At 56.6% G+C, this 25668-nt stretch overlaps 1 long non-coding RNA gene across 2 annotated transcripts in view; it reads right to left on the bottom strand.

Annotated features, from left to right (window-relative positions):
• Positions 1–25668, bottom strand: part of LOC144934099 (uncharacterized) — a 37586-nt gene that overhangs the window by 9386 nt on the left and 2532 nt on the right. The window contains exon 2 of one of the 2 annotated variants that reach the window (XR_013637131.1): positions 9262–9432. The exons of the other annotated variant lie outside the window; for it this stretch is intronic. This is a non-coding gene — a long non-coding RNA (uncharacterized LOC144934099). The remainder of the gene's footprint in view (positions 1–9261; positions 9433–25668) is intronic. 2 annotated transcript variants of the gene reach the window in all.

The following is a 25668-nucleotide window of genomic DNA, read 5'->3' as shown; positions in this document are numbered from 1 at the left end:
GAGATACAAAGGCGGCCGGGCGTGGTGTTGGTCACCCACCCCCTTGTGTGCCGTACCGGCCTTCATAGCTGTTACTCGCTAACAGCACTTGCCCCAACAGTCTGTTAAGGTTATACGGGGGATCTTTCTCTTTGCTATGGGTGTTGTTGTTATTTGAAAATCGACGCCGCACCTCCTCCGTGCAGCAGCAGCAGCAGCAATGTGGAGGTCCTCACACAACCTCTCCCTCCTCCCCCATCATCAACTCTCCTGAGCCCTCTGCTCCCGTTTCTCCGTTCCCTTCCCATCCCTTTCCTCTCATTCCCCACTCTTTCTCTCTCCTCTCTTCCCTCTTCCGTTCCTTTCTGGTGCCCCATTCATTGCATCCTTGACTCCACTCCCCCTTACAGTGATGTCCAGCCGCGGGTTAGGACGCGACTGTGTTTATAAATTTCTCAAAGTTTAAAACGACTCTAAATAGTAGCATCTGCAGCAACTCCCACGGCCTTCCGTAGATCTCAGATTGGGAACAAAAAAGGCGACGTTTCCAGCAACGGGCCTTCTTCATAAAATTTCCCTGCAAATGTTTGTGTATTACCCCAGATCTCCTGTTTAAAAAGGGACTTCTGCTCCCGATGAGCTCTCGTCCGGGTCAAAGACGACCCTTTCTCGAGCTGTCAATCAAAAGTTCACCGCTGTTGACGGTGCCAGGAGTCGAACTTCAACTCGCCGTGCGCGCGGGCTCGGCGCGAGTCCAGTCGCGATCTGCAGGCGCGAGGCGCCGTCTCCGCCGTCTCCCCCTCTCCTTGATCCCCCCCTCCCCCCACGTGCCCCCACCCCCTCCCACTGCCCCCGCCCCCTCGTGCTCTCCGCGCCGGCTGATTGTAATAGGTTTAATGATGGAGCGACTGTCACGGACCTTGGTGACGGGCACGTCACGGGCAGAGCGCGGCGGCCTCGCTGGGGCTTAACCCTGAGGTCCCCCCCCCTCCCCACCGTGCCCCCACCGCATCCTCCTCCCCACAATTCCCCCATCCCTCCCTGCGAGCCACAATCAGCCAACAGAGCCCCCCTCCCCTACTACCCTCCGCCACCCCCAGCCACCCGACTCTGTCGTGGTGCCTTAATGCAGCCAGCGTCAAGTAAACACGAGGGAGAGAGAGGGCGAGCGAGGGGCCTTTGTGTGTGAGCGGTGCTGGTGGTGGCTGTGTGTGGTTTAGTTGTGTGGTGACTGTGTGGTTTGATTGTGTGGTGGTGGTGGTGTGTGGTTTGGTTGTGCGGTGGTGGTGGTGGTGGCTGTGTGATTGTGTATGACTGTGTATGTGTGACTGTGTGTGTGGTTGTGGGGAGCGATAGTATAGCTGTTTGCGCGCTGCGCTACGAACCCGGCGACCCGAGTTCCATACCCGCTCACGGCCAACACCGGTGACGATTATGTGAACCGGTCCTGGGCCTCTCCTAGGTCGACTCAGCCTCAAATGAGTACCTGGTGCGGTGTGTGAACATCACCACTGGGGAGACAAAGACGGCCGGGCGTGGTGCAGGCCACCCACCCCCTCGTGCACCGTGCCGGCCTTCATAGGTGCTCGCTAACAGCGCTTGCCCCTACAGTCTGTTAAGACTATACGGGGGATCTTTGTCTTTGTGGTTGTGGTGAGTGGTAGTGCAGCGATTAACGCGATGCACTACCGCTCTACCGCTTTACAGCACTACCGCTGTGTAAGACATCGCCACTGGGGAGACAAAGGCGGCCGGGCGTGGTGTTGGCCACCCACCGCCTCGTGTCCCGTGCTGGCCTTGACACGCGGGCAGCACTCACCCCAACAGTCTCTTCCGGCTATACGGGGGATTATGTCTTTGTGTGGCTGCTTGTGTAATTATGTGGGCGTAATTGTGGTAGTGTATGGTTGTATATGGCTGTGTGTGCGGCGTGTATGTGTGTGTGTGATTGTGTACCTGTGGTTGCGTGAGCATGTTTTTGTACGTGTGCGTTTCTGTACGCCAGTGAAAAGGGTTTGTGTACATGCGGGCTGTGACTATGTGTGTGGCTGTGTGTATGGCTGTGTGTGTTGCTGTGTGTGTGTCTCTGTGTGTGTCTGTGTGTATGGCTGTGTGTGTGTGGCTGTGTGTGTAGCTGTGTGTATGGCTGTGTGTGTGGCTGTGTGTGTGTGGCTGTGTGTGGCTGTGTGTGTGTCTGTGTGTGTGTGGCTGTGTGTGTGTGTGTGTGGCTGCGTGGCTGTGGGTGTGTGTGTGTGGCTGTGTGTGTGGCTGTGTGTGTGTGTGGCACGCCGGGTCCAAGCAAGAACATCTGCTGGACTACATAGTGACGGACCAGCGGATGCGAGCCCATGTCCTTGACACCAGGACCTACCGTGGAGCTGATCTGCCCTCTGACCATCGACTAGTCATCTGTAAGATGCGCCTGCCATTCTTCCACTCCGGTGGTGGGTGTACACCCAGGATCCCATTCCAACCAAAAGTGGCCTGGTCTAAGTTAGCTGATGAAAGTTGCAAGCGAGAATTTCATCATCGCTTGCAGCTGGGGTTGGCATCGTCCCCCACTCCACCTGATGTCGAGGGTAAATGGGCGAGGTTTAAGACTGTGACTCATGCAGCTGCAATGGCTGCTTTGGGTACGCGGTCCAGACCTCCCCGGGAACCCTGGCTGACGGAGGAGGTGTTCAGGTTAATTGAGAAAAAGCGACAGGCCCACTCTCATCGCCTACAGCATCCCACGTCAGAGAATGAGGAGGTTTACCGCAGTCTTCGCTCGGAGGTTCGGAGAGCCGTGAGGCGCTGTAAGGATGGGTGGTGGTCGCGGGTTGCTGAGGAGATGGAGTCTGCCTCAGTGGCCCGCGATCACAAATCACTATTTAACTCCATCAAAAAAGTAACCTGCAGCGCCACACCTATTACCATCATTAGAGGAAAAAACGGTGATCCAATCTCCGACCCCCAGGAACAGGTTTGCAGATTTGCTGAGCATTTCTGTGAGGTCCTGGGGGAGGGAAAATCTCTCAGCCAGGAAAACATCATGGCACAAAGTGGGGATAACCCTGCTGAGGCTGCGGTGCCTCAAATATTGGAAGAGGTCACCCCCTGTGAGTGGCTGGCTGAGGTACCGGCTGTTGAGGAAGTACTGAGGGCGATCCGGAGTCTGAGACCAGGGAAGGCACCGGGCAGAGATGATCTCCCAGGCGAAATGCTGAGGGAGGGTGGCGTTTGTGCACAGACTGCCCTATATGACATCATAACAACAGTCTGGACCACTGGACGGGTTCCGCAGGACTGGAAGGATGCCCTGGTGGTCCCCCTCTTTAAGAAGGGGGACCGTACCGACTGTAACAACTACAGGGGCATCTCACTCCTCAGTGTGCCGGGTAAGGTCCTGGCAAGGATTATTCAACATCGCCTTGCTAGGCATGCTGAGGAGAGGCTTGCGGAGCCCCAATGTGGTTTCAGGAAAGGGCGGTCCTGCACAGACGCCATATTTTCTGTCCGTCTGCTACAGCAGAGGTGTAGGGAATTCCAAAAAGACCTACATCTCTGCTTTATTGACCTGGTCAAGGCCTATGATACCATCAGTAGGCCTGGGCTCTGGGTTGTTCTTCGTGCTTTCGGAGTCCCTGACCCTCTGCTCACGATCATTAAGGACCTTCATGATGGTGAGCGGGCCCGGGTAAAACTACGTGGCCGGGAGTCGGAGCCTTTCCCTGTACACCTTGGGGTGCGACAGGGATGTCCTCTGGCTCCCACATTATTTAACATCTATTTCGACTGCGTAGTTCGTGAAGCCTTCAATAGCTGTACCGGGGGAATTACTATTTGGTACAGATACAATGGGAGGCTGATCGACGCCCGGGTGCGATCAAGGGATGGCTCCCTATTGGTCAACCACGTTATGTATGCCGATGATTTGGTAATAGCTGCTCATTCAGAAGAGGAGTTGGAGACGCTGCTGCTGAGACTGGAGCGTGCCACTAAGAGGTGGGGCCTTACCATCAGCCCCACCAAAACTAAGCACCTGCCTGGGTATTTTGTACCATCGGGCACTCCGCCCCCACAACTCCCAATCGGTGATGGGGCAGTTGTGGAGAGAGTAGAGAGTTTCCCATACCTGGGCAGTGTGCTCATGACCGGCTCCAGTTTATCAGCAGAGGTCTCACTCCGAATCAGTCGAGCGGCAATATCTTTTCATCGGTTGCGTAACGCTGTGTGGAAGCTACCTGGTCTGTCGCTCCGCACGAAGCTTCAGGTCTTCTCGGCCATGGTCATTCCCTCCCTTCTCTATGCTTGCGAAACGTGGACCCCCCTAGTGGAGCATCTTCGCCGGTTGGAAACATTTAGGCTGGCCTGCCTACGATCCATCCTGGGTTTAACCAGGCTGGATTGTGTGAGGAGCTCACAAGTCCTTGAAAGATCTGGGCAAAGTCCCATCAGTGAGCTCCTCCGGCAGGCAAGGCTGCGTTGGCTGGGTCATGTAGCCCGCATGCCCAGCCACCGCATGCCTAAACAGCTTTTGTTCGGCCGGATCGAGGGGGCTAAACGGGCGCGGCACGGGCTAGAGAAGAGATGGAGTGATGTGGTACAGGAGGACGTGGAGCTGAGTGGACTTGCCGATGACTGGTACCAGCGGTGTCAAGATCGGCCTCAGTGGAGGAGGCTCGTGAAGGACGCTACTGGGCAGTTGGAGGCAGTCGCCCTCCAACAACAACGGAGGGCGGAGGAGCGACGCTCACAACAACGAGCGGAGCGCCGGGTGGCTAAAGCACAGCAAGTTGGCACAGTAGGGGGCACAGGTGGTGCATCAGCCAGTCATCTCGGTCATCTCGGTCAGTCGACCCGTGGCACCTGGGTCTGCCCCGTGACCTCCTGCCAGCGGGCGTTCGACACTTCACGTGGCCTCAAGGTGCACATGGCCTGGCACAAGCGTCGTGGTGACGTCACCGCCACTTAGTGGCGAATGGCGGTTGTTGTTGTTGTTGTGTGTGGCTGTGTGTGACTGTGTGTGTGTGGCTGTGTGTGTGGCTGTGTGTGTGGCTGTGTGTGTGTGTGCAACCCCATTGCTGGGGAGATTAACGCGGTCGTGCGTGAGAAGTTACGTCGTCACCTCTGTATGTCTTTCCGGCTTTAATAGGCGCTCGCTAACAGCATCTTGTCCCAAGGGTCTATGACCCTAACGGGGGAGATCTGTGTTCTGTGTGCGCGTTTGAGAAAGCGCACGCAGCGGTAGTGTCGCGGTTAGCGCACGGCGAACCGAGTTCGATTCCCGATCACGGCCAACCAACACTAATGAAGATTACTTGAACCGGTCCTGGGCCTCCCCTAGGTCTGCTCAGCCTCAAATGTCTCCGGACGAGTACTTGGTGCGGAGACAAAGGCAGCCCTGCATTGTGCTGGCCACCCACCCCTTCGTGTGCCGTGCCGGCCTTCATAGGTGCTCGCGAACAACACTTGGCCTAACAGTCTGTTCAGCCCGCCTCATAGCCCTCTTCCAGGTCGACTCAGCCTTAACAGGGTACATGCTGCGGTGTGTTAACATCAGCACACAGGACACAAAGGTGGCCGGATGTGGTGCTGACCACCCAACCCCACGCGGTCCATAAAAGTAGACAAGGGGTCTTTTGTCTCTTGTGTGTGTGCGGACGTGTGTGTGTGTGCGTGTAGGTGTACACGTGCGTGTGTGTGTGTGCTTGCGTGTGTGCGGACATGTGTGTGTGTGCTTGCGTGTAGGTGTACATGTGCGTGTGTGTGTGTGCTTGCGTGTAGGTGTACATGTGCGTGCGTGTGTGTGTGTGAACACCAGTGACGAATATCTGAACCAGGCCCAGGGGCCTCCCCTAGGTCGACTCAGCCTGAAATTAGTACCTGGTGCGGTGTGTAGACAAAGGTGGTCGGGCGTAGTGTACCTTGCTGACTTTCATAGGTGCTCCTCGCGAACAGCACATAACTCCAAAAAGTATGGTGAGGCTATACGGGGGATTTGTTTCTCTTATTGTTAAAGAGAGGGGGAGTGCAGTGGTTCACGCACTGCACCGACGAACCAGGCAAGCCGAGTTCGATTCCCGGTCACAGTCGGCCAACAATGGTGACGAAATCCCAACCGGTCCTGGCCCTCCCCTAGGTCGACCCAGCCTGAAATGAATAGGATATCTTTTGCGGTGTGTGTCAATATCAGCATTGTGGAAATAAAGGCAACCAGGCATAGTGATGTCCCGGCCCTCATAGGCACTCGCCATCACCACTTGCTCCAAAAGTCTGTGAAAGGCTACCCGGGGAATATTTGTCTTCCTGCGTGGCGTGTTCTCGAAAGCGGCCTGCGGGGTCATGACCCAGGCCGTGACCCGGTTAATATCTCGGGTCACGCTTCAGGTCACGGTCTAGGTCAGGAACGTGGGTCGCGACCATTTCCGGCCGGCAATGTACTCCCCCCCCCCACCCCTCGTCCCCCACCCCCTCGCCCCCCCCACCCCCCACTGCTCCACGCTGCGCTCTCCCAAGGCCGCGTCTCACGAACCGCGACGCCGACGCGGACCCAAAAATACAGAGGAAGCAGCGTGAAGATAATAACGGGGGGCGCGGGCAGAGCCCCCCACCACCCATCCCCCCATTCACATCCTCCCCCCTCCACCCCCCGCTGGCGACCCGCGGGGAGCAGCCACAGCGCCCCCACCGCGCGCCCGCGCCAATTAGCGACCGCGTCTCGGAGTCTTTTGTCACTCGGCGCTTTTTGCTCTCCAACTGCCGGCTCACGAATGCCCCCCCCTTCCTCCACCCCAGTCCTGCTCCCTCTGCCAACTCCACCCCCGCGTTCACACCCTCCCCTCCCTTCCCTCCCTCCCTCCCTCCCCTTCCCTCTCGTCTTCTGCGCTAACCGCAGCCTCAAACCCGCAGCCCTCATCCTCGCTGTGCGGCCGTGTGCGTTGAATGCGTGTGCACGCGTGTGTGTGTGTGAGCGTGTGTGAGTGGATCGTGTGTGTGTGAGTGGGTTCGTGTGTGTGTGGGTTCCTGAGTGTGTGTGAGCGTGTGTGTGTGAGCGTGTGTGAGTGGTTTCGTGTGTGTGAGTGTGTATGAGTGGATCGTGTGTGTGTGTCAGTGGGTTCGTGTGTGTGTGAGCGTGTGTGAGCGTGTGTGTGTGAGCGTGTGTGAGTGGATCGTGTGTGTGTGTGAGTGGTTTCGTGTGTGTGTGTGAGTGTGTGTGAGCGTCTGAGTGAGTGGGTTCGTGTGTTTGTATAACTGCCGTGCTGCTTTAGCGAAATAGGTGCTCGCTAACAGCATTGCCCTCTACGTCGATGGAGCTTAACAGGGTTGGCGTGTGTGTGTGTTTGCGTGTGTGAGTGGGATCGTGTGTGTGTGAGTGTGTGTGAGTGGGATCGTGTGTGTGAGTGGGATCGTGTGTGTGTGTGTTTGCGTGTGTGAGTGGGATCGTGTGTGTGTGTGAGTGTGTGTGAGTGGGATCGTGTGTGTGAGTGTGTGTGTTGGGCATCGTGTGTGTTTGCGTGTGTGAGTGGGATCATGTGTGTGTGTGAGTGTGTGTGAGTGGGATCGTGTGTGTGAGTGTGTGTGAGTGTGTGTGATGGGCATCGTGTGTGTGAGTGTGTGTGAGTGGGATCGTGTGTGTGAGTGGGATCGTGTGTGTGTGTGTGTTTGCGTGTGCGTACGTCTGGCCGTGCGTGCACACACATCGGTACACGTGTGTGTGTTTGTGTGAAGGCGTGAGACGGAGATATCACACTGCGTTACGAACCCGGCGGTCCAAGTTCAATCCCCGCTCACGACCTTTAACAGTGGCGAATATTTTAACCAGTTCTAGCCCCCCCCCCCAGCCTAGGTCGACTCAGCCATAAAATTGGCACCTGGTTCAGTTTGTAAACATCAGGCGTTGGGGAGACAAATGCGGCTGTTGACCACGACATATAATATTCGCGTGCCGTGTCGGCCTTACGTAATAGGTTCTCGCTAACCACACTTGTCCGAACCGTCTGTTGAAAACTATACGGGAGACCTTTATCTGTGTATACGTGCACTGCTGTGTGTTTGTGCGAGCGAGCGAACGCGCGCCACTATCCTGAGCGCAACACGCGCGCACAACGCCGCCGATTAAAAATAACTCGACGCTCAAAACCTCCGGGGCGATCGCGAAACGACGGCGTTCATTGCGACATCGGCACCCCCCCCCCACACATCCACCCAACCCATTCTCCCCCACCCCCACATCCCCCCCCACCACCCTCTCGGTCCCAACCACCTCCACCGTGGGTCTCCTCCTAAATTCTGCCTCGGCGCTCTTTGTCTCCCGATTACAGAGGAGCGATGCGCCGTGCGCTAACGAGCGCGCCTCCTAATGAGTCTCGGCGTTCAAGCGGTGGCGGGAAGGCGGGCGGGCATTCATTCATTATTTATATGATTTCCCTGCTACGTCTGCCCGTGTGTGTATCTCCCTCTCTCTCTCTCTCTCTGTGTGTGTGTGCTTATTTACTTATTTCCTCACTTGCCGACTTGGTGCTTATTGCCGTCGGGCCGTGCCTGAGTCGCTGCCGCTCGACACGCGGCGACTGAGAATTCTCACTCAGTCACAATCCGCCACACTGACCCAGCACACAATATGCCCCTGCCTTAGTCAAAGACATCTGTCCCTCCACATGATAAATATAAATATATAAGTTGTTTTTTTCTTCCTCTTCTACGTATCACAGCAACCACACGGACCTCCTTGGAGTGCACACATTTCAGCAGCACTGATGAGTTGGCTCAACACAAGGCAAAACTCTGGACCGGTTTTGACATCCAGTGGCTCATCAGACTTGCTTGAATCAATTGCTGGTGAACTGTCGGATGTTTTTAGTCAAGGACCCTCCCTCTCTCTCTCTGTCAGGTACGGGTCCTAGTTCGATACCAGGTAAGGCCCACGGAGCTATGTAGATTTTTTTTGCAAAAGCGACCTGGCCACAAATGATTGCTCAACGAAGTGGCTTATCAACGTGTGGACATTTATAGCAGCCAAATACTCCGAATGCATGTTTCTAAACGTGCATGGGAAAACTGAAGGACCCGGAGAAAAATACACTCGACCACGGGGAGAATAGGCAAATTCCAAATATACAGCAGCAGGCGGCAGGGTCGGGATCGAACCCACGACCTTCCACATACCAGGCGAGGTGGTTAACGTCTCCGAGCCACCGCGGCGCGAGTGGCGCCATACCTCACCGAGTAGTCGCGATCGTCGCTCTCCACAAGACGGGGAGTGACGTGTGCTCCGTTATTTCGCAGCAGTTCAGATACCTGTGTTGAGAGTGGAAATCAACAGCGTCAAGAGCCATGATCCGTCCACTGCTGGGTGAAGGCCTCGCTCCTAAGCCGCCGCCACCTCTTCACGGTCCTGCGACGTAGTGACCCACCCAGCGCTTGCGCACGAGTCGATTCCATTGCTCCGTCTCCAAGGCGGTGGTCGTCCTACGGGATGAGTCCTCGATTCTATTGGCTGCCATTCCGTTATTCTCCTTGACCATCGGCTATCATCGCGTTCTGGACGACGCCTCTCCTGCCAGAGCTCCACTCGCTTCTCTGAACCGAAATATGATTTTGTTAAAAATTAAAATACAAACATTTTTGTTACAAATATAAATTAAGATATGATAGCGATATAAATACGTGTCAACGCACCGTTAGAAATCATCTTTTCATTTTATAAGTTGATCAGAACAATTGAATACCGATTTTAAAGCTTTCGTGACTGCAGGGATTCATCTTCTTGGTTCTTTCGGTAAAGTCACGTAGAAGCGAAGTAATAAAAATAATAAAAATAAAACATAATAAAACAATTCTCACGACGTTTCGGCTACAACGCAAGCAGCCGTCTTCAGGTGAAGAATGAGCTGAAGACGGCTGCTTGCGTTGTAGCCGAAACGTCGTGAGAATTGTTTTATTATGTTTTATTTTTATTATTTTTATTACTTCCCTTCTACGTGACTTTACCGAAAGAACCAAGAAAATTGAATACCGGTGAAACGATAACACGGACAGCCGTTTTGTTCAATGCACTGGCTGATGAAAGGCTCTCCTCGCCTTGCGCGCCCGTCAGGGTTACTTCGCCATACTTCCCCGCGAGCTGCAACATCAACGCGAAGCAAATTAGAGGTGGCGATCCTGATATCGGGGCGTCGTTTAGTCGAGAGGTGAGGGCGTGCGTTGTGGCGGGGGGGGTGGCGATGGCTCGATTTGGATGGAGGCGGGCAGGGGGGGTAGCATTTGAGAGGATCCTTGGAGTCGGGAGATCCGCCAGGGGATACGAGTTGGAGCAAGGGGATGAAGGCATGAAGGGGATGAAGAGAGGATGGGAATAATGGAGGGGGGGGGGAACCCCACGGGAGTTGCTGAGTCGTCGGGGAAAATCGCTCAATCATCGCGGGCGTCGCTCCGTGCTTTAATTGGCTGCGCGGGCACGCGGCGTGTGGTGCCCCTTCGGGGAGGGGGGGGGGCGAGAGAACCCGACCCGACACCCGACCCCATCCTCCTAGCCGGGACTCCAATCGGACATCCGACCCGAGGCTGGGCTCCACCCGAATCGACCCGAGCAGAGAGGGAGACGCGCGCTGCCCTCGGCACCCGAGCCGCCGATTATTTGGACACCCGACGCGCTCCGAGTCGATCCGACTTGAGCGGACATGTGATCCGAACCCTAACCCGACCCGACACCCCGATTGATCTCATTCGAACCGAACCCCAACGCCCGAACAGACATTCGAAGTCGATTTGACGTCGAACTTGATCCGAGCCGAAAGTTCGATGCGACATTGAGCTCAAACTGGAATCGCCCTGAGCAGAAGAACCCCAATTCTCGACGTGGTACGCGATTCTTTGGCACCCCCATCGAACCTACCCGACCCGTCCCGGCCGGACACCCGATTCTGACCACCCGATCCAATTTTCTCACCGGATTTGATCCAACCCAAGAGCCCGACCCGATCTCCGACCGTGACCCTATTCGACGTGTCGGACTCGATACCCCACCTTCATCATCATCACCACCGTCACAATTAGCGCTGAGACATCCACTGCTGGATGGCGGCCTCGCTAAGCCGTGGCCATCTCTCACGCTGCCGACCTTACTCGACATCGAACCCGACCCGACACCCGAGATCGCCGTGAGCTCCCTCTCTCTCTCTCCCCGTGGAGACGCGGCGCGTTTCCCCAAAATACAAAACCTCGGGGCCAGCGCGGTGAATTTTAATAACTCCCCCCCCCCCGACCCCCTCCTCCTCCTACCCCCCACGCTCCCTCTCCCCAATCCCCCCCACCACCACTCCACCCACTCCTCCACCTCGCACGGAGCGAAGGAAAAATGATTCACGCGTCGCGTCACTCATCGCTGACGCGAGCGACGCCGCGCGGCGTGGGTGGAGAGGGGGGGGGGGCGCTGATGGGAGGTCAGGGGTCACACGCGGGCCCAGGCGTGGCGAATGCAGAAGTGGAGGCGCGTTGTGCAGTAGTCTACGATTATTATTATCACTCAGTCATCGATCGACTCTTGCGATTATTCGGTTGCCCATTACTCGACTTGTTCGGTCGACACAAACGCAGTTGTGTGTGTGTAGGAGAAATAAACGAAAGTCCGCCCCATCACCTCTGCATTGGTGGACGGGGAGGTGATGGGCGGGCGTGGTGGTGCACCCTTGACCCGAGTTCGATTCCCCCTCACTGCCAACACCAGCCACGATTGTCTGAACCGATCCTTGACTCTTCTCCCTAGTTCGACTCAGCCTCAAATGAGTACCTGGTTCGGTGTGTAAACATCGTCACTTGGGAGACAAAGGCGGCCGAGCGTGGCGTTGGCCACCCACCCCCTCGTGTGCTTTTCCGCCCTTCATAGGTGCTGCTCGCTAACAGCACTTGCCCCTACAGTCCGTTGATATTCCACGGGGGGATCTTTGTCTCTGATGGGTGGGCAACGCAATCAACCCCTCTACCCACAGTGCCTGGCGTTTGATCCATGACCTCGTGACTTTCCATCAGCGACACTTCACCTCGCGACCCACACGGTGCCTGTGCCGGTGACCCCGTGACCCCGCCATCAGCTGCCGCCGAGAGAGGGGCCGCGCCAGGCGCCGCCGTGCGCGTGACGGGCGCGGCACCGCTCACGGCCGCGGGTGCGTCAACAACATTCATCACGCGCGCCGACTCGCAATTAGAGTCGGCGCAAAGAAGGAAATTAAATTAAACTGCAATCATTCGCCCCCCCCCCCACCTTTATACTACCCCCCCCACCTACCATCCGCCCCCCGCCACCACCACCCTCCCCCCCCGGCTAAATATGAGTTCATTTAAAATGACCACATGGGTATTTATATAGTGGGCTCAACAAAATTCGGAATGGTCTCGTCGCTGATGGATGAAGGCCTCAGCACGCCATCATTATCGTGATTGTGCGCCGTGGTCGATCCACTGTTGGACGGAGGCCCTCCTCACGCTGCCGAGGTAGTTCTAGACCCCGAGAGCAGCAGCAGAGAGGGGGCGACACTCCCACTCCCACCGTCGACTGGGGGCTTTGACTGAAAGCATTGGTTGATGAAGCGGAGAGTGCGTGGAGGGGAGTGGAGTGAGATGGGAGGGGAGAGGAAGGAGAGTGCGTGGACGGGAGTGAAATGGGAGGGGAGAGGTAGGAGAGTGCGTGGAGGGGAGTGAAATGGGAGGGGAGAGGTAGGAGAGTGCGTGGAGGAGAGTGAAATGGGAGGGGAGAGGTAGGAGAGTGCGTGGAGGGGAGTGGAGTGAGGTGAGAGGGGCGTTGGGGAGACCCCCCCCCAATCCCTCTCCATCGCACGAGGAGGATCGCCGAGTGCGACTTTGGTGGCGTCCGGCGCGTCGCATCCCCACACGAGGGCACGGGACGTCATCGCCGACAAAGTGACCGTGTACACATCGACATCGGACTCGAGATAATGACGGCCCGGAGGTTGATTGGTTCCCCTCATAATAGGGCAGGGTCAACCTGAAGTTGAAAATTGCTTCAAGTCTCGCGCTAAACACTGACAGATGTACACGGCGCGTGGACCGTCAACCGAGTAATGCGCCGCTCGTGCGACGCCACCGTCACAGCCACGATTGTTGTGGTGTTTGTCGCGGTGTTTGTCGCGGTGTTTGTCGCGGTGTTTGTTGTGGTGTTTGTTGTGGTGTTTGTTGTGGTGTTTGTTGCAGTGTTTGTTGCGGTGTTTGTCGCGGTGTTTGTCGCGGTGTTTGTTGAAGCAGAGGAGCCACGCCGAGTCTCACGGCGTCGCTTTGTCTCAGGAGGGCCCCGCCGAAGTCATCGTCCTAAGAAGGGCGATGGTGTTGCTGCTGTACGCGACCCCATGGGAGTAGTGGCAGTTGCATTGTGTCTGTGTTTGTTTGGTTTCGTGGGGAGGGGTAGTGCAGTGACGATTATCTGAACCGGTCCTGGGCTTCTCCTAGGTCGACTCGGCCTCAAATGAGTACCTAGTACCGTGTGTAAACATCGTCACTAGGGAGACAAAGTTGACCAGGTGGGGTGTTGGCCACCTACCCCGTGGGGTATCGTTCCGGCTTTTATAGGTGATGCTCGCTCACAGCACTTGCCCCAACAGTGTGTCAATACTATACGGGGGATCGTAGTCCTTGTTTTGCTTTGGCGAACTTGAAGCTAGAAGGGATACAAGGGTTGCCTGCTCGTCATATTGTTTAGCGTTTACATGATGAGAGTGCAGGGTATATGTGGACTAGCGATGTGTACGATGTAGATTAATCCTCTCGTTTCCGTGTAGGTATCGGCAGGAAGCATAAATGTACTTTTGCAACTTGTACTTTATTTATATTTGTTTATTGTAGTGACTTTCTTACAATTTCTCTATGTTACACTGCTATCGGGTTGTTTTAGACTGATTGTTGTTGTACCTTGCTGATCCCGTGCCCCGACTGGACATCTGTGAAAAAGACTTCATCGCTCATCGGATTCCTCCAGTCTCAACAATGATTCTGATTCGTGATGTTGTGATTGTGACCCAATCAACAACAACAGCAACAAAACAAACATGAGCACCACCATTATAATTCTCATCATCGCGTCTCCATCATCATGAGAATTGCCTGCAGTATCACCACCACCACCATGGTCATTATCACCGTCGTCTTCCACGCATCTCACCACCACAGCCAATCTCATCATGAGCATAATCATCATCTGTACGACTTGGAAACCATCATTCTGTTTGCACTGTTCCTCGAGCAAAGCGGAGCGAAGAGGAGGCGGCGATGCCGTATCATCACCACCACGAATTAGCTTTGTCGCTTCTCACATCGAGCAATCATCATCACCACCACCATCATCACCCACCATCATCATCGCCATCATCACCACCACCACCACCAACCGCCACGTTACGCTCAGTCATCAATCTCTAGCGCCGTTGCAGTAAATCCCGAGGGCGACCCGGGACCCCCCCCATCCCCTCCACTACCTCCCGACGCCCGCGTGAGACGAGGGCTTTTAATTAAATACGAGATGGGGGCGACGGGGAGGGGGCATGACGGGGGGAGGGGGGGCTCGAGGGGCGGGGGGGACCGCGTGATGAATATTGGACGCCCGCGTGAGTGGTCGCGCGCGGCGAATTAGGCGTGATGCATTTGGCGGATTGTATCAAGGGGGTGTGCGTGTCTGTGTGTACGCGTGTCTGTATGCGCGTATGTGTTTGTGTGTGCGTGTGTGTGTGCGTGTGTGTGTGTGTACGCGTGTCTGTGTGCGCGTGTGTGTCTGTGTGTGCGTGTGTGCGTGTGTGTCTGTGTGCGCGTGCGTATGTGTGTGTGTGTGTGCGTGTGTTTGTGTGCGCGTGTGTGTCTGTGTGCGCACGTGTGTGTGTGTGCGTGTGTGTGGGGAGCGGTAGTGCAGCGGTGAACTCGCTGAGCTACGAAACCGGCAACCCGAGTTCGACTCCCGCTCACGGCCAACACCGGTGACAATGATCTGAACGGGTCCCTTGACCGCCTCAAACGAGTTCCCGGTGCGATGGGTAAACATCGCCACTAGGGAGACAAAGGCGACTGGCCGTGATGCTAGCCAACCTCTCCGTCGCGTGCCGTGCCGGCCTTCATAGGTGCTCGCTAACAACACGTGCCCCTACAGCCCGCTCTGCCTTTGCCCGGTGTGCATACCACGTGCGCCAGTTAAACGATGCAATGAGGTCACGATTTCCACTGCTGGATGAAACTCTCAGCCCCAAGACGTTTGTTTCCTTGCGCGATCTCGCAAACGACGCGCACGTCAATTGATTGCGTCGCTCCATCTCCACGTGCCGGACGTCCTCTCGGTCGCGGGCGAGGGTCTTTGTCCTTTGGCTGCCGTTCCGTGCTTAGTCTTGGCCACGGCCAATCGTCTTCCCAAAGTCCACTCGCTGCCTGCCGTGCGAGCTGTCCACCCTGCGCGTGTTCCCATCCACGCGGCCCTCGTTCCGTCTCCACACGCCCCCCGCGGACATGAATTTGACTTTACAATTACAAAGACAAAGATCACCCCTATAGCCTCGACCGGCTGTTGGGGCAAGTGCTTTAACCGAACACCTTCCCCAATATACACGCACATACGTACATATACACACACGTACGCACCACATAGATACATTCACGCGCATTCAACGACAAAGACCCCCCCCCTGTATAGTCTACTAACACTGTTGGGGCAAGTGCTGTCAGTGAGAACCTATTAAGGCCGTCACGACGCACTCGTGGGTGGGTAGTCAGCAGCACGCCCAACCGCCTTTGTCTCCCCATAGCTGATATTTACACCCCGTACAGGATGCCCATTCAAGTCCTAGTCGACCTAGGGGAGGTCCAAAGATCGGTTCAAGGTAATCATCATCGGGCGGCCGTTCAAATAAGCACGCGCGAAGACTCCCCGTGCCAGATGTACACGCACTCGTGCACAACCACTATAGCCACGTGTACACAGATATAAAGACAAAGATCACCCGTGTAGCCTTCACAGACTTTTGGGGCAAGTGCTGTTCGCGAGCACCAAGGCACAAGAGGGGGGTTGGGTGGCTAGCATCACGCCCGGCCGCCTTTGTCTCCCTGGTGGCGACATTTACACCCCGCAGGCCACATCGACGGCCTCGGGGTCGCGCCTGACGGGCTGAGACCTCCCCGGGCAGACGGAACGTCGACAGCCGAGAGCCCGTCACGTGGAGCGCGTCACGTGACCCCTCACGAGACCCCTCACGAGACCCCTTATCCTCTGCACCCCGCCACACCCCCCTCTCTCCTGCCGCCCCTTAATTAGACCGGGCCTACACCCCCCACCCCCCAAAAAACGTCGAGACCCCCCCCACCCAACCCACCCGAGCGATTCTCTCTCCAGGGCGTCCCTATCCCTCGGGCATCCCCGTCGGGCAGTCTTCAGAGCGTGCGTGGGGGCAGCGGAGAAGGGGTGGTGATGGGAGTGCGTGTGTTTGGAGTGATGGAGGAGGAGGAGGGAGTGATGGAGGAGGGAGTGCGAGAGGGGAGGATGGGGGGGGGGATGGCGGTGGGGCGGGGGCTGTCCCGGGTGCCCCCACCCCCTCACCCCGGACGCAAGGGGCACGACCGCGGGTTCTGGCTCTCATCTGCGGCGGCTCCCACCACCGCTCCCCTCCCCCCCACCCCCTCCTTATGCCGCCATCTCCCCCCTACCCCTTTGGAGGCTTCTGACAGCGCGACCGTGAGCCCCCCCCCGCTCCCGGTTCGTCTCGCGCGCATAGCGGTCCGGAATGCATTATCTCCCTAATAATAGCGCGAGATAATAGCCACTCGAGATGAAGATCACCGAACTGCTTACGGCTCCCGTCGACGCGACAGCCCCCCCCCCACTTACCCCCCTCCCACCCTCCTGGTCCACACGACGCGAACCCGCAGATCCTGGCCAGCTGTGTGTGGCGGCTATTGCTGCCGCAGACAGCGCTGTGTGATGATGGCTAGGTCTGTGCTGTGCCGTGTCACGTGATGCTGTAACGTCTATAGCCGCATTGCCATGAAAATGATGACGCGTTGTTTTAGTCAGGTCCATGCTATGTCTAATGATACCATGCCATGGGCAGCTATTTGGCCTAAATAACGTAGCCATGCTATAAATGGGGCGGATGTCCTTTCTCGTTTAACGATACGCTGTTCCGTACCATACGATGCTCTAGCTCTTGTTGTTATATTAAACGCTATGCTGGACGATTCAAAATGTGTCCTCGTGAATCTGTATTGTAGAAGGTAACGCTGTTCAACGCTGGGGAGGGACTCTACGCGATTCTGTACGATGCAATGTGCGATGCTATGTGAATGGCTGTCATCGTGAATGCAACGCGAAGCTGCATTGCCCTAAAGAACGCCGCGCTGCGTAGCTGTGCCCTGGCTGCACTGCGCCGCGCTACTGGGAGGCAGGAGGGGAGGGTGCGACGGGGGGGGGAGCTGCCTCGGCTCATCAGCGCTGACGGGAGCTGTGCTCGGGGCCGCGTGTGGGCGGGGGGGGCGACTGACGGATTAGGACGCTAATCAGCGCGGCTAATCGCGCTACCCGCTAATTGCTAAATGGCACCCCGCCTAATTGAATCGCGAGCCGTGCGCGCACACACACGCGCACACATACACACACATGCCCACGCGCGCACGCACACACACGCGATACGCACACGCGCGCACGCACACGCGCACACGCACACGCGCGCACGCACACGCGCACGAACACACACGCGCGCACACACACAGGCGCACTCACACGTGCACTCACACGCGCACACACACACGCACACTCACACGCGCACACACGCACACACACACGCGCGCGCACACCACGTACACAGCACACAGCACACCACTTAACAACAACAACCGTCATGCTTGGTGCACAACCTCATATACACGCCACGTGTTCACCACACACACGCACACGCCTTTAAAATTTCACTATTTTCCATACTAATTCACAATTTGCACTCACAGACACACTCGGGCGCTCTCACGCACAAGACTAAGGTCCCCCTATAGCCTTCACGGTCCTCTGGGGCAAGAAGGCTGGCACGGTACACGAGGGGGCGAGTGGTTAACCCCCTCGCCCATCCACATTTATCTCGGGAATAGCCACATTACACCAGGTACTCATTTGAGCCTGAGTCGACCTAGGAACGGCTACAATTTTTGTCACTGGTATTGGCCTTGATGGGGAATCGAACTCGTAGCGCAGCGCACTGTGCACTGCGCCACAAAGACAAAGATCCCCCATATAGCCTTAACAGACTGCTGGGTCAAGTGCTGTTATCGAGCACCTATGACGGCCGGCACGGCAAACGAAGGGGTGGGTGGCCAGCACCACACCCGACCGCCTTTGTCTCCATTGTGGCGATGTTTACACACCGCACCAGGTACTCATTTGAGGCTGAGTCGAACTAGGGGAGGCCCAGGAACGGTTCGGATGATCGTCACTGATGTTGGCCGTCAGCGGGAATCTAACCCGGGTCGCCGGGTCCGTAGCGCAGCACGCTAACCGCTACACTACCGCTCCCCACACACTGACACACACACTGACACACACACACACTGACACACACACTGACACACACACACTGACACACACTGACACTAACACACACGCTGACTCACACACACTGACACACACACTGACACACACACTGACACACACACTGACACTGACACACACACTGACACGTGCCGCCCCGTTGTCTCCGCATCTCCCATCAGCAGCCCTCCCTCTGTTCGCGTCTCTGTCTCCTGTCCCCACATCTCGCCGTCTGCTGGCCCCCCCCTCGCCCATCCACTCTTGTCTCCCCACGCCATCACCGCCCCCCCCCCCCATCAATGTCCCTCCACTGCCCCCCTACCCTCAACCCCCGCGTCGCGTCAATACCAGCCCGACCGGCGGCTCCTAAAGTGACCGCTCTGCGCTATCGATCCACGCGGTTCGCTCCGCCACCTGTCCTGATCAGCGTCTCTGCGTGTGTCTACGCGTGTATGTGGGGAGCGGTGGTGCAGTGGTTAGCGCGCTGCACTGTGAACCCTGGCAAGCCCGAGTTCGCTTGCCCACTCACGGCCAGTAGCAGTGACAAATATAGCAAACCGACCGGGGCCTTTCCCCAGACCGATGCGGTGTGAAAACATCAGCAATGGGGAGACAAAGGCGACCGGGCGTGGTGTTGGCCTCCATAGAGGTGCTCGCTAACAACACTTGCCCACTACAGTATGTTGAGGCTATACGGGGGATATTTGTCTGTTTTTGTATGCGTGCGTATCTAAGTGCGTTTAAGTGTATCGACTTGTGTATCTGTCTGTGCCTGATCGGAAATTTAGTCACTCGGCAGACATACAAACAGGCACCCAGTCAGACACTCAGTCATGTACTCAACCAGTGATCTCAAATACTCAGTCAGGCACACAAGCACTCGCGCAGGAACACAGCCATGCATGAAGGAACTCACTCAACCTCTCAGTCGGACGCTCACTCGATCAGACACTCAGTCGCTCAGTCGAACATTCAGTCAGGCACTCATTCGCCCAGTCACTCAGTCAGGCACTCAGTCACTCAGTCAGGCACTCATTCGCTCAGTCACTCAGTCAGGCACTCAGTCACTCAGTCAGGCACTCATTCGCCCAGTTACTCAGTCAGTCACTCGGTCGTTCAGTCACTCAGTCAGGCACTCATTCGCCCAGTCAAACACTCATTCGCTCAGTCACTCAGTCAGGCACTCAGTCGCTCAGTCACTCAGTCAGGCACTCAGTCGCTCAGTCACTCAGTCAGGCACTCATTCGCCCAGTCAAGCATTCAGTCGCTCAGTCACTCAGTCAGGCACTCAGTCGCTCAGTCACTCAGTCAGGCACTCATTCGCCCAGTCAAGCATTCAGTCGCTCAGTCACTCAGTCAGGCACTCAGTCACTCAGTCACTCAGTCAGGCACTCATTCGCCCAGTCAAACACTCATTCGCACAGTCACTCAGTCGGGCACTCAGTCGCTCAGTCAGGCACTCATTCGCTCAGTCACTCAGTCAGGCACTCATTCGCCTAGTCAAGCATTCAGTCGCTCAGTCACTCAGTCAGGCACTCGGTCGCCCAGTCAGGCGGCTCAGCTGAGCGTATGGATCGATGAGTGCGGTCAGGCGCGCGGTGATGGCGAGGAGTGGGTCCCACGGAGAGACAGATCCATCCCCCATCCGACCTCCCACAGGACTCAGCTTGCTACTCAAAGCCCCCCACCCAATGCCACATATATACAGATCACCCGCCCCCAATACCACCCCCCCCCCCCACGTGCCCGCTAGAGACAGAGGGGCGGAGGACCCACGCCCCTTACCAGGACCCCTTCCATGCACGCGGGCCCAGAGGCCGCCAGGCTCCAGAAATGGAGCAGTTCACAAATGTCACCGACTTCGTGATCCTAATCAACACCGCCACAGTTTCACACAGCGGTCGCGTGACGACGCTATTGATTGTGGCCGTGTCGGGTGGAGGAGGGTTTACGACGCAACATTTTACTCGCGAAACGTGCTGACCCCAAAAAAATCTATTCTGAATGCTCAATATATATTGGTCGCCAAAACCCTCCGTAGACCCCGTTAACGTTTACTGCGCTTAAATGGGACTGAGCCAGAGCGACATCGCCGCCCTGCCGGCAGACGAACGCAGCCCGGTGCTGCTGTGCTCGCGCCGTGACGCACACGTGGGCAGGCACCGGCCGCATCTACGGCTCTCTGTGCGGTAGATGCGTTCCGAATCAAAGGGCTCGCAAAGCGAAAACCCGCACGAGGAGACCGCGCACAGTGCACGCAGTACGCACACAGTACACACACAGTACATACACACAGTACACACACAGTACATACACACAGTATGCACACAGTACGCACACAGTACACACACAGTACACACACACAGTACATACACACAGTACATACACACAGTACATACACAGTACATACACACAGTACACACACAGTACATACACACAGTACATACACACAGTACGCACACAGTACACACACAGTACACACACAGTACGCACACAGTACACACACAGTACGCACACAGTACGCACACAGTACACACACAGTACGCACACAGTACACACACAGTACGCACACAGTACGCACACAGTACACACACAGTACGCACACAGTACACACACAGTACACACACAGTACACACACGATACTGTCCCACGTCAGAACCGCGTTGCCGTATCTGAGTGAATTCCAACCGCATGAAGCCAATTTGGGTCGAAATTGGTTCGCCACATATACGCGAAATAGAACAAAGCGAACCCGCCATGAAGCGAGGGCCACGTGTGTGGATGCCAGCGTGGTAATGCCCACGGCCACTGTCGCCATTGAGACTATGCCCCTGGTCTCTGGCGGTCTCCTTTGGTTGAAACGAAATCATCTTTGCAACGTATTGCAACATTGCGCCCCACAGGCTGATGAACGATTCACCACATCCTAGATCTTCAGTAGCGATTCGATTCAGGAATTGCTTCTTGTTGTTGTCTTCTATGGAGATGCGCATGATTCGAACCGTGCAAGTTTTACGCGCGCGACCCGATGTGAATTTTCTTGGCGTCACCGTATTAGGAACAATCACTTGTCACGCTTGACTCGACGCATCGACAACGCGTGCGGGTTCCCCCGTGCTCTTAGCACGAAAAGCATTCTCCCATCTCTGCTAATATTGTTCTATGAATGGATCTCTTTCTCTCTCTCTCTCCATCCACGTAAATCACATTCCACGAACCCTCCCCCCCAGCCCCCCCCTTCGCCGCCCCGTCTCCCCCAGCCTCGCGTTTTTCCACCAACTCCCCCCCCTCTTATCCCTAACACCCCCACCCCGCCCCCCATCCCCCCTAGCCCCCCGCCCCCCACTGCCCAGCTGTCGATTTCTCCATCTCGCGGCCTCACGCGTTCTCTCCTCCCGTGGCGACGCGATCGATACCATTTTCGGACCATCTCTCTCCTCTCTCTCTCTCGCTCTCCCCTCTCTCATTCTCTCTGCACTCTCCCCTGGCTCTCTCTCTCTCCCCGCTCTCTCCACACTGTGTATTCTCCATTTTCTCTCTGTCTTCGTGCACTCTCTATCCTGTCTCTCTTCTCTCCCTCTGCCTAATGATCGCTATCCCGTCTCTCCTCTGTGTTGACGCTATCTCCTTGCCATGCACTCTCCTCTCTGTCTCTCGCCACCTCTCGATTCCTCCACTCCCCGTGACCTGGCCTCCATCTCCCCCTCTCTTCTTGGGCCATTCATCTCCCCCCTCTCTCTCTACTCTATTCCATATCTGTCCTCACCCCTCTCTCTTCATGCAAGCGTTTTCCATTCGTCACCCGGTGTGTTTCGATTGTTGTCCTTCCACGCACCTCCGATTAGCACGGTTGGCTACGTACGGTGCGAAAGAAGTTCAACAAACATACCCTCCGTCTCATTCCTTACGCTCTCTCATCGTTCTCTCCCAACTCTCCATTACCACCAGCACCACCAAAGACAAAGACGTTTGGGCAAGTGCCGGCACGGCACACGAGGAGGTGGGTGGCCAGCATCACGCGCGCCGACCTTTGTCTCCCCAGTGACGAGGTTCACTACGCACCGCACCAAGTGCTCAGTTGAGGCTGAGTCGACCGAGGGGAGGCCCAGGACCGGTTCAGATAATCGTCACTGCTGCTGTCCGTGAGCGGGAATATAACTCGGGTCGCCGGGTTGGTAGCGCAGCTCCCCACCACCACCAACAACAACAACCACCACCACCACCACCATCAACAACAACAACCACCGCCATTCGCCACTTCGTTGCGATGACGTGCCCACGGCGCTTGTGCCAGGCTATGTGCACCTTAAGGCCACGTGAAGTGTCGAACGCTCGCTGGCAGGAGGTCACGGGACAGGCACAGGTGCCAATGGGATGACTGGCTGATGCACCACCTCCATCACCAACACCACCAGAACCACCACCACTAGCACCACCATCAGCAACACACCAGAACCACCACCAACACTACCACCAGCACCACTAGTACCAGAACCACCACCAACACCACCAACACCACCACCATCACCACCATCGCCACCACCACCAGAACCACCACTAGCATCACCATCACCAACACCACCACCAACACCACCAACACCAGCAGCGCAATCGCCGGGAGCACGAGGCCGCTTTCTCGCGCTAGTTGACGCTGGTGATGAATCACCGGTACAGTGCAGCAGCAGCAGCCTGCACTGCCGACTGCTGCTGCTGCCCGGTGTCGACGGGCCGCGAGGCTGCTGCCCGCACCCCGCTCCGCCTCGCTCGCCCCTCTCCCCTCGCTCTCTTCCCTTTTGCCTTTCCGTTCCATCTCTCTCTCTCACCCCTGCTGTCATTGTCCGCTCTCTCTCTCTCTGCTCTCTTTCTCTCACCTTGCTCGCTCTCCCCGTTCTCTCTCTCCCCTCTCACGTTTGTCTTCCCCTCGATCCCCTTTCTCTCTCCCCTCTTTCAATTTTCTCTCTCCCCGAGCTCTCACCTTTCACCCCTCTCTCCTCGCTCTCCTATCGCTCCTTCATCTCCCTCATCTCCCCCCCCTTTGAACCCTCACCAGCCCTCGCCCCCCCCCCCAGCCCACCCCGACACCTGCCGGTCTCTCCGCAGAGCGCGTCCGCTCGCTCCGCACGCGACATCGCAGGTAATTGGTCTCCCGCGGTCATTAACGCCCTCGCAACGCCTCGCGCGCGTTCATTTCCGCCACCCGGATCTCCGCTAACCCCCCCCACCTCCCATTCAGCCCCCCACCCACCCAACCACCCCCACCCCCACTCCTCTCTCTCTCTGTGCGTAGGACCCCCGTGGAGTCCACCACCCAACCACCCCCCTGCGCCCACCCCCCTCTACAAGGTAGAGAGACCCCTACTGACCCCCCTCTACAAGGTAGAGAGACCCCTACTGACCCCCCTCTACAAGGTAGAGAGACCCCTACTGACCCCCCTCTACAAGGTAGAGAGACCCCTACTGACCCCCCTCTACAAGGTAGAGAGACTCCTACTGACCCCCCTCTACAAGGTAGAGAGACCCCTACTGACCCCCCTCTACAAGGTAGAGAGACCCCTACTGACCCCCCTCTACAAGGTAGAGAGACCCCTACTGACCCCCCTCTACAAGGTAGAGAGACCCCTACTGACCCCCCTCTACAAGGTAGAGAGACCCCTACTGACCTCCCCGAGGCTCCTGGCGGAGAGACCCCTTCTGACCCCCTCCCCCCCGACCTCTGGGGGTCACGGAGAACGGCCTGCGTAGGAGAGGAGACATCTGCGTGGTGCGGGGCTCAGAGTTAATGGACGCCCGCGACAATAATTACCCCACGCCTCCGCGTGGCGTCTCCCGGGACCTTAATGACTGCGTCGGGGTCTGTTTAGCAGGGGAGACCTGGGAGGGAGCAAGGCCGTTGTACGAACCAATGAATAATGAATGCGTGAATCGATCGCTCGTTATGGTCAGCGGATAGCGCCCTGGCAAGCGCTTTGAACTAGAGGCCATCCAGAGTTCGATTCCTGGCGACGGCGAGCGGCGTCAGTGGCGAGTGATGTCTGAAACGCCCCCCCCACCGCCGCCGCCACCACCCCGACTACACCAACCAGCACTGACGAAAGTGGTGAAGTATGATCATACAACCCGCGTGGGGACGCCGTTATCCATCAGCGAATTGGCAAGGCGATGCAAATTACGATTCGTTATAAATATAAAATATACAGTATATTCACAAACAAATACCCGCTGTTGTAGGCCGAGAGATGGCAGTACAGACAGGGATTCTTGAATCAATCTGTACGGCGCTTTTAACGTGGGCCCCCACTTCCCCGCCTGCCCTCCTCCCCTCCTCGTCCTCTGCGTTTTGGGTTTTCTCTGGGCTCTCTGGCTTTCCTCCCCCACGGGGCAAAGCAAATGATTTATGGAACTGGCCGAACAGGACCCTCCTGAAGGGGAGACTTGAGACTCTGAGAGGCTTTCCTGGGCACATGAAGGGCACAAAGAAACCCGCTAGGCCTGTCGGCAGGGCGTGAAGCGGGCCTTCATCCAGCAGTGGATTGATGCAGGGCTGCCCTTGATTTTGTAATGTATTATTGTTGGATTCCGTAAGAAGTAAAATGCACGCGTGTCGGGCAACGAAGTGGCGGTGACGAGACCACGGCGCTTGTGCCAGGCTAGGTGCACGTTGAGGGTTATCACGTGAAGTGTTGAAGTCTCTTGCTGCTGGCACGAGGTGACGGGACAGACCCAGGTGCCATGAGTTGACGGGCTGAGATGACTGGCCGATGCACCACCTGTGCCCCCAACTGTGACAAATAGTAACCATTGACACCCATAGAGAGACTCAGGGCTGACCTAAACTGAAAGCCATTCATGTTATAGCCGTGGCGGGGAATAGAACCCAGGTGGCAGGGTTCGCAGTGCATATGCGCTAAACACTAAACACAACACACACAAAACAGCACACGCACACACAACACACACAAAACAACACACAGCACACACAGCACACACAACACACACTAAACAACACACACACACTACACACAAAACAACATACACACAGCACACACACTACACACAAAACAACACACAACACACAGCACACACACTACACACGAAATAACACTCACAATACACACACAAAACACACACACAACACACAGCACAGACAACAC

Source organism: Lampetra fluviatilis, chromosome 9, assembly GCF_964198595.1.
Source record: "Lampetra fluviatilis chromosome 9, kcLamFluv1.1, whole genome shotgun sequence".
Classification (NCBI taxonomy): Eukaryota; Metazoa; Chordata; class Hyperoartia; order Petromyzontiformes; family Petromyzontidae; genus Lampetra; species Lampetra fluviatilis.
Note: the sequence above shows the minus strand (reverse complement) of the source record. Positions and strands in the feature narration are given on the sequence as shown.